Source organism: Coturnix japonica, chromosome 1 (assembly GCF_054131305.1).
Source record: "Coturnix japonica strain WE chromosome 1, WE-NBRP24, whole genome shotgun sequence".
In the NCBI taxonomy this organism is placed as follows: Eukaryota; Metazoa; Chordata; class Aves; order Galliformes; family Phasianidae; genus Coturnix; species Coturnix japonica.
The window spans coordinates 114,155,751-114,170,420 of NC_140663.1; the positions used below are offsets into that span (position 1 = coordinate 114,155,751).

Here is a 14,670-nt window from a genome sequence, read left to right on the forward strand (position 1 = left end):
CTCACTTAATGGAAAAACAAATGTTTGATGAATTTTAACACTGCATTTTCACTTACTTTCACCCACAGCAAATCCCTGAAGAGCAGCTCATGGGAGTGTCCTGGCAACAAATGCAACTCCATGCCTTGGCCTCTTCCTATTGAGGCCCTATTGACTTTGATCAAGGCAGAGTTGAGGCCTCCATCACAAAAGAGGTCTAACAAAATGACTGTTAACTGACAGGCCAGCTAGAAAACTGTTTCTAAGGCATGTAAGGCCATTACAGTTAGTTACAGTGTCTGCAGTCATGCAGCTTTTAGTGTGTATGCAACTCACCAAATGAGTAGATGCTGCGTACGGTTTCAGTGAATAACACATGCAAAACACAAAAACATCCCCTTTGCTTACAGATGTTTAAGTTCTTAGCATGTGTTTCTTATTTCCTATTTTCTTTTGCATACCTTTTAGAATTCTTAATGTGTTCCTCAGTGGAAAAGCTGTTTTCGTATCCTGGGGTGCTCTAATCCTTAGCCTTGATTTAGGAAACTCTCTTTAAAGTTCCTCCTGGGACATTTTGTTGTTTGTTTGGTCTGTAAGGGGAGAATGAGCATCTCAGAGAATGCAGGTTTCCTGTTGTTTTGTGTGTTTACCGTTCAGAATAAAGAAAACAAGTGTACAAAGTCCTCAGGCAGAGAGTGTATCAGTTAATTAGTGGCGGAGCATTGCTCCATAGGAAACCTGGTGAGGATTTGGTGCGTGTGTGTATGTGTGTGTTGTCTGCCTCCTTTGATCACTTGTGTGGTAAACAGACGTGCAGTGTAGCTATGGCAACATGTGCTGTAGGTTGGTGGGAACAGAGGGGATGGGATCACCGGACAAAGGGCAGTTTGTTAGAGTGGTTGGTTCTGATTAGAAAAAGGTGGCACCAGTCAGGGCATTTAAAAACATCAGTTTTGCAAAACACAAATGTATGTTATCGGTTTCAAAGTAGCGTTTGTTTCTGTAGCGCTGAAGGAGCAGATCATATGGAAGATTGGGGAGGGGGAGGAATAATAAAAAGCAGAACAAAACCTTGTAAGACTTCGGAATGCAAGTATATTCATGCTGGATGTCCTTCTGGTTTTGCTGCAGAATGGATGCATTTTGCAAGAATGCATTTGGATGAACTAAATTACCACAGATAATGTAGTGTTTTAAAAATAAGACTTTAATGATGTAATGATGATAGCCTGGGGTTTTCTATTACATCTGGTCCTTTCTCCAATCCCTCAAAATACGATGTTCATTTTGAGATCAGTGCTACTGTACCTATTTCACCTGTAGAGGTCAGACTTGAAGTTCTCAAAACCTTCACTCATTAGAATTTCAGCCTGAAGCTAAACCTATAAAACAATGAAACTGGGCACAGCCACTTTCCTTGTTAACTTTGTGGGATACTCTTAAAATAATATTGGTTTATCAGCATCGGGTTATTAAGTTACATGGCGTTTCTACAGCTCGAAAGACACTAAGATTCAGCCTTCTCTCCCAGCTCGCAGAGCCTGGCGCAGAGCTTTTATTAGTGCCTGAATTATTTAGATGCGTATCTCGCTCTCTGATCCCCAGCAGGCCTCCTGCCTTTGATGGGGCCTGTCTCCGGCCCTCGCCTCCCACCCGGCACTGGGCCCCGCTGGCTGACTCCTTCCCCCACTGGCCTGTCCCAGGGCTTCCCCACTGGGAAGGGACGGAGGCAGTGGCACAAAGTGCTACAGCAGCTCTGGAGCTCTGCAAAAAAAAAAGTTGCCTGGGCTTAGAGTCGCTCTGCAAAGTTGCACCAGAGGTAAGGGGTTTACGGCAGCCTGGGGTCAGGGAAAATGAGCTGCTGGGAATGAGGAGCTTGTGGTGGTGAATGCTCAAAGGATGGGTATGCTGAAGCTCAGTGAATGGGAAGACAGAGAAGCAATTTGGGCTGGCTGAGGGTTGAGGGCTGAGCTGGGAGAGAGGAGCAGGTCTGTGTTCCCACACAGCCCCAAGAATAGCCTTTGTGAGAGTATGCTGGGGTTTGTTCGAACTGAGTTTAGGGGTTGTTAGGGTACAGTGCTCTTTAGCCTCTCCTTGGACTGGAAGTCTTTTATTGCAGCTTGGAGCTTGTAATGCTTTAGCAAGCTGTGAGGAATTACTGTATATCCCTGAGATCACTGCCTGAGAGCTGGAAAAGGCGCTGCAGGGTAGGAAGCTGATTTTGATCTCTTTCCTAAGCAATGAGAATAACTCTTAATTCTTTAAAAATCTTTTCTATTTGCTGTCATCTCGTGGTTGTTTATCATTATAATTTATATCTTCCCAGGGGGATGTGGGAAGACTTAAGAAACTGGAAAGTAGGCTGTATTTGTTTGGCCCTGAAGTAGGATAAAATTTTTCTGGTTACATAAGTGTTGAGATGCTTTGCTAAGGACAATTTGAAGGCAGTAAAACAAATAACAGTGTTCAGGCTTTTACCCCTGGCTTAGCGGGGCAGTAAATGAGGAGATCCACAGGGCTGGTAGGATTTTTCATTATAGTGTGACAGACTGTGACAAAAATGTTTTCTGAGGGGTATTTCATGGCCTCAGAAAGGAGCGAGTGGAGACTCTGATACTTGCACCACGTGCTGGGGTGGGAAGGCCAACCTTGTGCATGTGGCTCCAGCAACACTGACAGCTGCCTGTCATGCTCTGCCCCAGCTGCCATGCTGCCTGGGCACCTGCGGCCTCTGGCGCTGCTTATCCATTGCCATAATGGATGTAAAAACTGGGAAGAACAAAGTTCTCTGTTGCTGCTTGAAGCTTTCTGGGGTACCAGAGACACTGGAGAATAGAGGATTGCCCTTGTGGGAGCAGCCTTCTGTGGGACGTGTGGACTGGAATCCTGGTCCTGCACCTGCTTTCTGTCCCAAGCAGGTGTCCATGACTAATAGCATTAACTTGGCTCTTTGGGCCTCCAGGTATTTAATTACTGAACAGCCGCAGTGGGGCACTGAGGCCCCTCCTTCCACCAGTGTCAGGTTGGGCTCTCATCCCTGGCACCAGAGAGCTGCTCGACTACTTTTAGTCAAGCAAAGCAAGAGCCTGCACAGATGAGACATCTGATCATTTCTGATACCTTCATTTTTATTTTTCCTTATTAGAAACTATTCTGAGCATTAGCTGATCCTTTCTTTTAAAGACTTCTGGGAAGTCAGCCTCTTCTGGCAAAATGGTTCTATAAAAAATTATATATTTTACAATAATTGTCCCATATGGAAATATGAATTCTTCACATTTATTTATTTATTTTCTGTTTTACTTCGATTTTTCTTTCTGAGGGGGAAATGGAGACATCAAAACAAGACATGAATAAAGAAACATGGTAAATGCACTATCTATATATTTAGAGCTGAAGCTGCCAAATCCATCCATTTTATCATCATAATAGCCAGCATCCAAGTTTCAAGGTATTCTTCATCACCAGGGATACTCTGAAAGTGCTGGAGGGGGTTTATCACTGGAATATATGGGTTGTGCTTTTTTGGTTTACCCTAAGTTTATGCCTTTGCTGTAGAATCTATATATTCCCCAGGATGATTTAAGCTCCGTTGACATTTTCTGCTTTGGGAACCAGTGAAGTTGGATTGATTTCTGCCTCGACTTCTTTCCTTCCAGCTTCTTGGCAAGCTGGGGCCTCAAGTATTCAGCCTTTTTTTCTCCAGTCCCACCTCATCTCTGGAGGCAGGGACACAGGCACATATTATTCTTACCTTCTGTTCCACTTTTTCTGGGAGTTTGTGAGGCTGTAGCCAGAAACCTACACAACTCTGTTTATAATCTCACTGTAAAACATGTGTGCAGAAAATCTGATGTGCAGAGGAGCAACAAGAGGGAAGGTGAGGCTGCCTTGGGCAAGGAGATGGGCTGTCCCTCTGAGAGCACTGAGTGTGGACACAGTGCTTGGGAAGGTACATTTGATAACCAAGAGTGTGGGATACTCACGCTGTATTTTGGTTGAGTTTACTGTAAAGTGGTATCAGAATCAGTGTGCACTTTGCTAGATGACACACATTAGGTATGCAGACAAACATAATGCAGCTTGAAAGCTTGGGTTTTGACCTGTGTGCAGAGCTCCACTATTCTACCAACCCTGGTAGCATCTACTGAAACAAGCGACTGTAAAAAGTTAATGACTTCATTTCTAACTGGATAACTTCAGAAGTATAGATTAGGCAGACTTCAAACTGAGAGCTAAGCAGTTCAAAAGTGCACTATATTGTTTTGGTCTAATTAACACAACATAGTGATAAGACATTAAAGTAGAGTGACAACACTATACATTGATAACAGGGGACATTAATGCCTGCAGACACAGTCTACATTGTAAAAATCTGAAAAAAAGCTTATTATGTTAGATAGGTCAATGTGATTTGACCTAGTTTTGCTTTGCTGCTTGGAAATTATGTCAGTATTAGTTATGTCATCTCCTTGGATGAGCAATTTAACATCCTTTTTGCATTGCAGTGTTGTCGTAATATTTTATATATATATTTACCTACTCTCTAAAAGGATCCTTCAGGCTAATTTTGGAGATCCAGGGAATGATGATACAAACCCAAATCTCATGAAATTGGATTCTCTTTTCTCTCGCACAGAGGAGATACATAAAGGAGTGATTTTGGTCACAGTGAATTTGTGTCTACAAAATTTGAGATAAATTTCGTCCCTCTTGCTATAAAGCTCATCAAGTTCACAAATAATCACTATGCTAACTCATGTAGCCATGTACACCTTTCTCATGAAGGTTTTCCATGACTAGACAATAGAATTATTAACTTTGCCTGGATGCTTATGTAAAATAGAGTGGATTAAAGGAACTGTTACACATGCTTTTCCTTTGAAATGTAGGGTCCCACCTGAAGTCATCTGTATATTCCTCTTGGAAAAAACTGAGTTTTTTCTTTCAGTCTTGATCAAAATCACAAGGACATCCCTTCACATTTTTGTTACATTGTGCTTTCCCCCCCCCCCCCCTTACCATCTGGACTTGTAAAGCAAGACTTTGTATTTGCCAGGGCTCAAATTGTGGTACATCAGGGATAAACTTAAGGATTAAATGCTACTGTTCTTTGTTCTGGTGGAAAAATAATCTGTTGCTGCTGTAGCCAATTACAGTATATTGTTGAATGCTAGAAAGGGAGGACTCTTGTCTCACCCTTGCTTTTACCTACATACCTACAGCTACGTCCCTTACTGCTCTGTCACCACTGCAGGGTATTGCAAGGTTGAAGCTATTGCTTCTTAGCCTTGTTTGATCCAAACTGAGGAACTCTGATGCCTGATTTTGCCCCTGCTGAAATTAGCAGAATTGCCAAGATGGGATGGATTTTTCCCCTTCAAATTACTATGTTATTCAAGAGGTAAATTGTCTCCCTTGTGACAAACGCTGAGCACATGAGGTGAGAGTGTGAGACCAAACACAGGCTTTCTTTCCCGTTTTGGGGGGTTTGCTTGTTCATTTTAATTTGATGTGTCTTTAATTGTAAGAAATTTGTGCTTAAATTTCAGCATGAGCTTGCTCCTTACAGTGGTAAAATACATTGATAAAGTGAGAGCTGTGCAGCTTTTTCACTATCTCTTTGCAAAAGCATCAAGTCTTCAAGAGGTTCCACTTAACTCAGAGTTCTCTCAGCTAGAATAAAAATTAAAACTGTAATAGCTGTATAAGATCTTTGGATATGCTTCAGATGCAAATACCCTTAACATCTCTAGTTAACCAGCTTAATTGGAACAAAAGCCCAACAAGAGCAAGTGCTCAGCGATGCCTCTTCTGTACTGTAACATTTGCTCTTGATTCCTAATTAAGCCTTGTTTCTGAAGGTTAAAAAATCCTTCCACAGTATAATTCTCCTTGAATGTCTCAACTGCAGAAGAAAATGTCATGAGAGAAGTATACTAATCCCTCCTCCTCCCTTTAAATAAAAATAAGGTGTAAACTGTTTATGAGCAATTAGCAAGGACTGGAAATAAATATAATGTATCCCTAGAGCAGTATAAGCCCAGGTAGTGAGTATCTTTGTGTTTGTACACTGATGATCCAAGACCGTGATAGTTTATAAACAAATAAGAAAAACCTCTCACAATCTCTAACTACTGTCATGGGGAGGAGGTTCTTTTTCTTACATCCTGAGAATTTCCTTTGGAAGCAGCTCGTGCCCATTGCTTTTTGTCCTGACAGCAGGCACTCTTGGGAAGAGAGTAACTCCATCTGCTCTGCAACAAACTTCCTAGATATTCAAGAATTATGATTAGATTCCCCAATGACTCTTATTTTCTTCAGACTGAGCAAATCTGGTTCTTCCAACATTTCTTCTCATGTCAATTTCTGTAGCCCACTAATTATGCCAATGGCCCTTCTATGAACCCTTTCAAACTTTGTCAACAGAGGGAAACAAAAGTGGGTGCAGTAATTCAGGCAGGGCTTAAGAAGTACATAGTAGAGTAAAATAGTCATATTTCTTGATTTACCGACTCCTTTTCCTGATTCTGGCCTCCTTCCCTGTCAGGGAACACTGGTGGCTTATGTTCAGTGTGATGCTTCACACAGTCCCCTGCTCCCTTTCATCAGAGTTGCTCTGCAGTCCATATTCTCTGCTGCGTGGGATTACTTCTTTCCAGGTACAGGACATTATATTTACCTTTGTTAAAGCTCATGTCAAGGCTATTAAGAAAGTTAGTTTGCAGCCTCCAAGAGAGGCTTCCCAACTGAGGTAAGAAAATCAAAATAAAACCACACTTTCCCTCTTTAGCTTGATGTCAATGTGTGATTGCCCACAAAAGGCTTTAGTTACTTTTCAAGCATTATGTATCTTTCTGGACTAGAAATCCTGGGGTATTAGGTCATGGATCTTGTAAGATTTGTGTGTTTCCATGATATTTTTCTATTGTCTGTTTCCATGAATTTATACCTGTAAATATTGCAGAACCATTAGCTTTAGGAAGACAGATTGTGTCTCTGTGGTCTAGAAAATCTGGAAACTGTTATGAGACTAAGCAAGTTAGTGGAGAAGGGCACTTTATTTCCCAGTTTGTCTCGAGCCGATGAGGTGAGTATGCCTCGAGAGACAGCAATGCTGTTTTATTGTTGGAAGCAAAGTCTGTGTTTGTTGCTCTAGTCCAATGATTTTTCACCTTTCAGGGTCAAGCCTCACTGCCCCCTTTCCATCTCTGCTTTACTGTTTCTGTTACTGCTCCCTCACTTTCTTGTCGACAACCTCCTGCTCTATCACTAGGTATCTGGACAGCACTGGAGCTCGTAGGAGTTGTAGGGTGAACATGGTAGAAGAGAGGTACAGTGCAGAAAGAGGCGAAATGCTATCTCCATCTCTTTTCAAGTGTGTTTTTAATCTCATTTGGGAGGTAGGCTTTGCCAGCTTGGGATTTCTGCTCTGGCTGATGGGCAGCTGGCAATTTGAGCATGACAAACAAGAAAAAGATTGGCATTTAATTATTTCCCCCCCACACTCTTCACTTTTCATAAAATGATGTGGGTTGAATGGGACTTTAAAGACCACCTAGTTCTACCTCCACTGCCATTAGCAAGGATGGCTTCCATTAGATAGGTTGTCCAAAGCCTCACCCAGCTTGGTCTTGAACACATCCAGGGGTGAAGCATCCACACTTTCTCTGAGCAGCCTGTTCCAGTGCTTAACCACCATCATAATAAAGAATTTCTTCATGTGGGCTTTCTCAGCCTGTCTTTATAGGTGAGGTGCTCCAGCACCTCTGATCATCTTTATGGTATTCTTCTGGACTTGCTCCAACAAGCTCATGTCTTTCATGTGCTCAGGACCCTAGAGCTGGGAGCACTGCTCCAAGTGGGATCTCATAGTGCAGAGTAGAGTGAGAGCATCACCTCCTTTAACCTGTTGACTGTGCTTCTTTCCATCAGTGAACTGGAAAGTTTCCTTGAAAATCCTAAGTTTGAAAATATTTTTGGGTGAAGATTTTTGAGGGTTGATGTTTTTGTCATTAGTTGATGCTGTGCTCGGGTATGATTAAAACGTGTTTACCTTTTTGAGGTACTTGAGAGGAAAGAAAGTGTAAGAAAGGCAGGGACAGATTTGGCTGTTTGTGCTTTTCCTGTTCAAAAGGAAATGCAGGTTTCCATTTTTCTTGACAGAAGTGCATTTTAAAATACTTGGATAGGTTTCTGAGATGAGAATAGTTACTTAGAAAATAAAGGACAGAAATGAAGAACAGAAAGAGAACTGAAGGAGAAATTACTATGTGGGAGGAAAAAACAAAGCAAGAGAAACTTGGAGAAAGAGGAAAGTTATCAGTCTTTTCTTAAAATTTTGTTAGGAAAGCTGAGGAAGAAAATTGTGAATATAGAAACTGTTATTGAAGCTTGTGGGGATTCAAGAATCATAGGTTGGTTCAAGTTGGAAGGTCATCTAGTCCAGCGCTCCTACAACAAACAGGGACATCTACAGCTAGAGCAAGTGCTCAGAGTCCAGGTTGACCTTAAATGTCTCCAAGGATGGGGCTTCTACCACCTCTCTGGCTAACCTGTGCCAAGTGCCTCACCACCTTTACTGTGAATAACATCATCCTTATGTCCAAGCTAGATCTACCTTCTTTTAGTTTGGAACCATTTCCCCTTGTCATAGTACAACAGACCCCGCTAAAGTGTTTGTCCCCTTATTTCTTATAGTCCCTGTATAGAAGGAGGAATAGTTCATAAACTTCAGGAGCCTGGAGGCAAAGAGAATCAAGGCAGTGGCCAGAAAATTAAGGCGGATAATGACCTCTAAATATGTGCAAAGGGAGATAAAGGCAGTAGACTTAGTTTCCTATACTTTCTTCATTAAACTGTCTGATCTGTCTCTTCTTGGAAGGGCCATTTTTGATGATACCTGTCCTTTTCAGGCCCCTTAACTTTAGGCTGTAAAGTTGTAATGGGGAGAACAAAGCTCATCTTCTGAACTTGCCATTCCTTAGCAAGATAAATATATACTATTGTGTTGGATTTTTAAGCTTTTAGGTTTTTAAAGAGATATTAATTTTCTGGTCAAATTCCAATGCATATGGCTTTTTAAAACTTGAGTTTATTGTATAGTGTATGCGAATAAACTTTTTCTACTCAGAGCTGAAACTTTGCCCTTGAGTTCTAGAGGTATAAATGATCAGTTAAGAAGTCAATTATGTCAATAGCTATATGCATCTTCAATTCTGAAATCTGTAATCCAGGCTTATGGGGGCAGCATCAGTGTAAGAAATTATGGGAAATTCTATATTACAAAGCTGTGCTAAAAAGGGCTTCATTCCTCTAATAAAGACCTTTAGTACTCTTGATCGTGTAACTCTTCCACTGTGTGGAGAAAGACCATCTTACAGAATTGACAGTCTGGCTCTCAGGTAGAAGGAAAACAAAAGCATCATTCTTTATTTTGCTAATAGATGAAAATGCTTACTCCCAAATCACAAGCTTTTCCCAAACTATATCAACAGCCCAGTTGCATGAGATATTGGCTTTTGAAAGCATTATTGAAGAGGTGACATCAGTTAGAAGATTGTACATTATGGATAGATACTATACAAGTGCTGTACTTCAAGCCAGATTGAAGTCCAGTTTTTAGAGGTGAAAGATGACTGAGTTAATTCATTTTCTCAGCTTTGTAGTGTTTCTGTTGAAAGCACTTAGAATTATCCATCAGAAATTTAAAGAATATGTGTGAATATGTTCTGATATGCCGATACATGCCATTTGCAATTTGCATGGCATATGCACTGTAGCAAATTAAGCAAGGTAGTGGAGCTTGGAGATCTAGTTATATTTAAATAGAAGGCGGTTTACTTAATCTGTTCTCTTTTTTGTGTTGGGTAGGTAAAGGTTAAGGACGTCTTCAGGTGATAATGGACAAATTATGTAATTAATAGGGGTGTTTGTTGTCCAAATCCAAAGATCAAGAATATTTACCTAGTGTGTGGGAAAGAATGATACTCAGAACAATTAACACCCAGAGGAAAGTTTATTTTGGCTGGTCTGCGACTGTTAATTCCCTTGGTTAATGGAATGCCCGGCTCCATGTCAGTCACCATTTGCAGAGCTTAACTCTGAATAGCGGCTATTGGTCACATATGTTGGCCTGTCAACTCTTGTTTCAGAAATAGGATGCAAAGTGGCATGTAGATAAACTGTAGCAATTTGTTTTTCATTTCTATTTTGCTGTTGTTGTTGTTGAAAGACTTATATTTAAAAGGAAAAAAAAGCAAAACTCTTTAAGAAGGCTCCTAGTGCATGCCTGCTTTAATCAAGCAGGAGAATCTCCATGCCGCACTACTTTGTTTTGTAGGCAAAATTTGAGAGTTGTTAAGAGAATACAACCAATTTCCACGGCTCCTGTCACTTGTGCCCTGGAGTGGTAGGCAGGAGTTGTATTAGAAGTCTTGAATACCATTAAAAATTGTATGTAGTAAAAATGATGAGTCAATATTATATCTTTGATTATTATTGGTGATACATTCTGTTAGACTTTATTTTTATGAAAACAGTTGTAAGAGAAGATGCTTTTTGTGTCAGTTGTCTTAGCACTCTGTTAAGTGATGGTGTAGCCTGGGGCAGCTCTGACTTTCTGGTGTACTGCTTCTACAAGTACGGCAAATCCTTTTTTAGCCTCTCCACACTGTGTAGTTGAAATGAGCTATTAACCAGAAAAAAGGCTTAGACAATAACATACAGGAGAGCCTTTGGAAAAAATGGTACCTTAATTTTGTCTGGAAAATGGAGGTTATAATATTGACTTTGAAAGATGTTTTGAAGCGTATTTTTACAGTGACCAATAAGAATTGATGCTGATTGCTTAAGGAGGTGTAATAGTCAGGTCATGACTGTGAGGTTGAACTGCACACTGTCTATGTGGAATATGCTCCTAAAACGATACCCTTTTTCCCAACAAGAACAAATCACTCTTCTCTCTCTTACTCTCTCCGAAAAAACCAACCCCTCCAAAACACCCAAGCAAACCAGGCAGCTCACTAAAAACGTTTTATCTTCAGATGACAAAACCCTAAAGTAAGGCACAGAATTGATGTTCTGGGACGTATTTGGACTGAGCAATAATTCTGATTATTGTGTTAAAGCACTAAATTTTATGTTCTACATACCATAGGGGAACAAAAATATTTGTGTTTAAAAAAAATGAGAAAATTAATTGAAATCACTTATTTGATGCATATCTTAAAACATTTAATTCAAGAAGACATAGTCCTATAAAATATGTCAATTATGATGAAAGTGAACTTTTCAGTAGGGAACTCTTCTGTCAGAAATCTTGATCTGTGAATGAAAGTGAAATACTTCTTGGCATTAAATTACCTGGTGAAACAGGAGGTGAAGAATTCATGTGAATTTTTAAACCAGATAATTTCATTGTGAAATTGAGTTGGACCAGATGATAGGAAAGAGAATTTATGAAATCCAAAATATTTCAGTTCTACTAAAAATAAGCATGTTCATTTTTTTTTAAGTCTCCAGTAGTCAGAAGTGCTTAGTCTGATTATGCATTCTGATTTTATTAATGATAATAATTTTTCCAAGTGCTCATTTTTTTTTTTATACTCATAGGATAACTCTTTTCCAGAATAGATCAATATAATGAGAAATCATAATATGGTGAATAAATGTCCTTAGCTTAGCCTATATTATTATCTTGTGAAACTACCCAATAATAAGCATTGCAGGCACCATGCTTCTTCTTGGTCTTTTACAATAAGGAAACAAACAAGTTTGTGTTTCAGATTCTTTGCAGACACACATGTATGTACCTTTCTAAGAAATGAAGAAAAAAGGATGCTAAAGGTTTCACAGGGCATCAGCAGCAGGCTATAATTCAGCTATCGGGATTGTCGGGGAAGCAAAAGAGATGCAAAACTTAGTAGTAGTATGTAGATAAGAGCTGATTGCAATCTTTAGTTGCTTAATGCCAGTAGTGATGTACCTGTAGTTCAGAAGGGCATAAAGAGTATCCGTTCTTCAAACTCTGATTACACAAGTAATGAAATGAGTCATAGTATCATAAATATTTAAGTGAAATGGTATATAAGACCTAAGGCCATAAATGCCTCTAGAATGGCTTCCAGTGAGGGACATAAACTTCTGCTATCTTGCATTAGCAGCAAGTTCTTATGGAAAAATTTGCAGATGGTAATAGGAAGTGGTCTGTGTCTGTAGAGAAGAGAAGGCTGCTCCACAAAATATACTCAGTATGTCCAAATCTGACCTGGAAAGTTTCAGTCCAGACTGTATAATATCAGTGTAGCTCTGAGCATGCAAGGGAGATGTGTTGATCTTATTTTCCAAATATTCAGAGCATTTCATTTCATTTCAATGAATGAAAGAATGCACAGATGTGTGATGAAATGTGTGTGCGTTTTAGAGCCTTATGTCAAAGGTTTTGTACTTGGTTGATATTCTTAATATTTTTCAGGTTTATCTTTCTGTTTTACATGTAAATACACTGAGACAGGAAGCCTGGTCTGGGACAGTTCATGGCTCTATTACAGTTCCATACCTCTGTGTTACTGGACTGTAACTGAAGACTTACACTTCTCGTTTATGTGGTGCTTCCAAGCACTTCTGAGCTAAATGACACTAGCATAGGTATGAAGTGTGTATCTAGCTGTGTTTTCATGTCTGCTGCTATATCTCTCCTGTTCACCTTGGCATGAAGATGCAGATTAAATAGTTTTAGGCTGACAGAAAGCTAGTACCTGTCTATACTTCACTCCAAGTGCTCAGGAGGTCAGGGAACCCAACTTGGAACTGAATGGAAAGCATCATAGAATGCTTTGGCTTCAGCAACAGTTGCCCCAGGAAATCGTAGCAGCTGACACAGGGACTTTGTATCAGTGCACACAAGAAGTTTCCTCATCTTAATAATTGGGTTTTAGACCTTTGAGTCAAAATCTATGGGTGATTATTTGTATCAAATGGAAGAGGAGATAAATACAAATGGACCTGTAGGATCATGCCTTTCCCAACAAAACCTTGTATAACTAATTTTTATCCATCTGTGAAACATATGGATTGACATAACATCATGAAGCTGTAGTTTTCTACATGGGGCACTATTTAACTTAAAGAAGGAAAGTGTTAATATGGCTTAAAAAAGATAATAGTGATGAATGTACATATGCATACTTAACATAGGCTATACCTAAGCAGGACAATACAGAATAAAGGAAATAATATTGAGCTTTTCTGCTGTCTGAGAAGACACGTTTAATGAAGGAGTACTGTGTTAGTGTTTCAGGTAGGCCAGCTACAGAACAAGGGAATGGAACAAGGGAATGTTATGGGGGAAAGGCATCTCTAATAGGCTGGGGATTTTTAAGAAGACTGCAAGAACTTCATGCTATATTTGAATCCAACGATACTCTTTCTCAATCTCATTAAAAAAGAGAGAAACAAAAAAAGTTAAAACTGAAGCATTTGTAAGGCAGAAATATTGCATATGGGAAACAGCAGAAGTCCATCTTGCCTTTTAAAACCTGACTTCATCAGGGAATCTAAATGTGGTGCTTTGTAGGTTTTAAAGATTATAAACATTTGCACATGTCTACCAAGTAAGAAGGAAATTCACTGACTCATCTTTTCTTTTTTGTTAGCTGAAGGCCCTTTGTAGAATATATTATGAGATGTCCTTATAATGAGCTATTCCAGTCTCAATTTAAGTACATGTTTGTATTCCAGGAAGTGTGAATATGTATCTAGAAGCATTCTGAATGTGCTGTCCTCTTCTAATGAGAGTCATCTAACAACAGACACAGACAGTGTGGACAGCTATGATAGCCTGTTCCCTTCAGGGTTCTTTTATAGCCCACGGTACTTCCAGAGCACAATTCCTTTTGCATGAAAACCTCTTCAAATGGTTCAGGTAAATTGGGTCCTTGAGGTGTGCATCGAGTATGAAAAAGTCAAGGATGAGTAGAATCTGGTCATCTGTAAGCTTCTATTGTGGACACTCCTCTATCTGTTAAATTGTGTTTTCCCTGACATCAGTTATCATGGAATCATAGAATCACAGACTGGTTTGGGTTGGAAGGGACCTCAAAGCCCCAACCCCTGCCATGGGCAGGGCTGCCCCCCACCAGCTCAGCTGCCCAGGGCACCATCCAACCTCGATGGTGTAGGGCACCACAGCTTCTCTGGGCAGCTGTGCCAGCACCTCACCAACCTCTGGGTAAAGGATTTCCTCCTGACATCTAACCTGAATCTTCCCTCTTTCAGTTTAAAGCCATTCCCCCTTGTTCTGTCACTGTCTGATTGTGTAAAAGGTCAGTCCCTGTCCTGCCTTGTAAGCTTCCCTCAAGTACAGGAAGGCCACAGTGAGGTCCCTCAGTCTTTCTTTACAGGGTAGGTGCTCCTGCCCTCTGGTTATCTTCCTGCCCCTTCTCTGGTCCTGCTCCAAGAGCTATGTGTCCTTCTTGTGCTGGGAGCCCCAGGCCAGGACATGGTGGGTGGGATAGAGGGCAGAGAGCCTACCAAACCAGGCTCCTTTGGAGTGATGATGTTAGCAGCACAGATTAATGAGCAGACCACGCTCAAACCTCTTACAAAGGCACAGTGGTTTGTCTGTCCCTCAGGTGTGGAGTTTAAGTTACCACATGCGTGTAATTTAGCTGTTTTCATTACAGTAAAAAT

General features: G+C 40.4%; 1 protein-coding gene across 11 annotated transcripts in view; it reads left to right on the top strand.

Moving 5' to 3' along the window:
* The window catches only part of MID1 (midline 1), a 225,851-nt gene that overhangs the window by 99,173 nt on the left and 112,008 nt on the right, over positions 1-14,670 (top strand). For 2 of the 11 annotated variants that reach the window (XM_015886998.3, XM_085531982.1), the window contains exon 1: positions 1,601-1,798. The exons of the other annotated variants lie outside the window; for them this stretch is intronic. The gene's annotated coding sequence lies outside the window, so the exon portion shown is untranslated. Of the gene's footprint in view, positions 1-1,600; positions 1,799-14,670 lie in introns of those variants that run through there. 11 annotated transcript variants of the gene reach the window in all.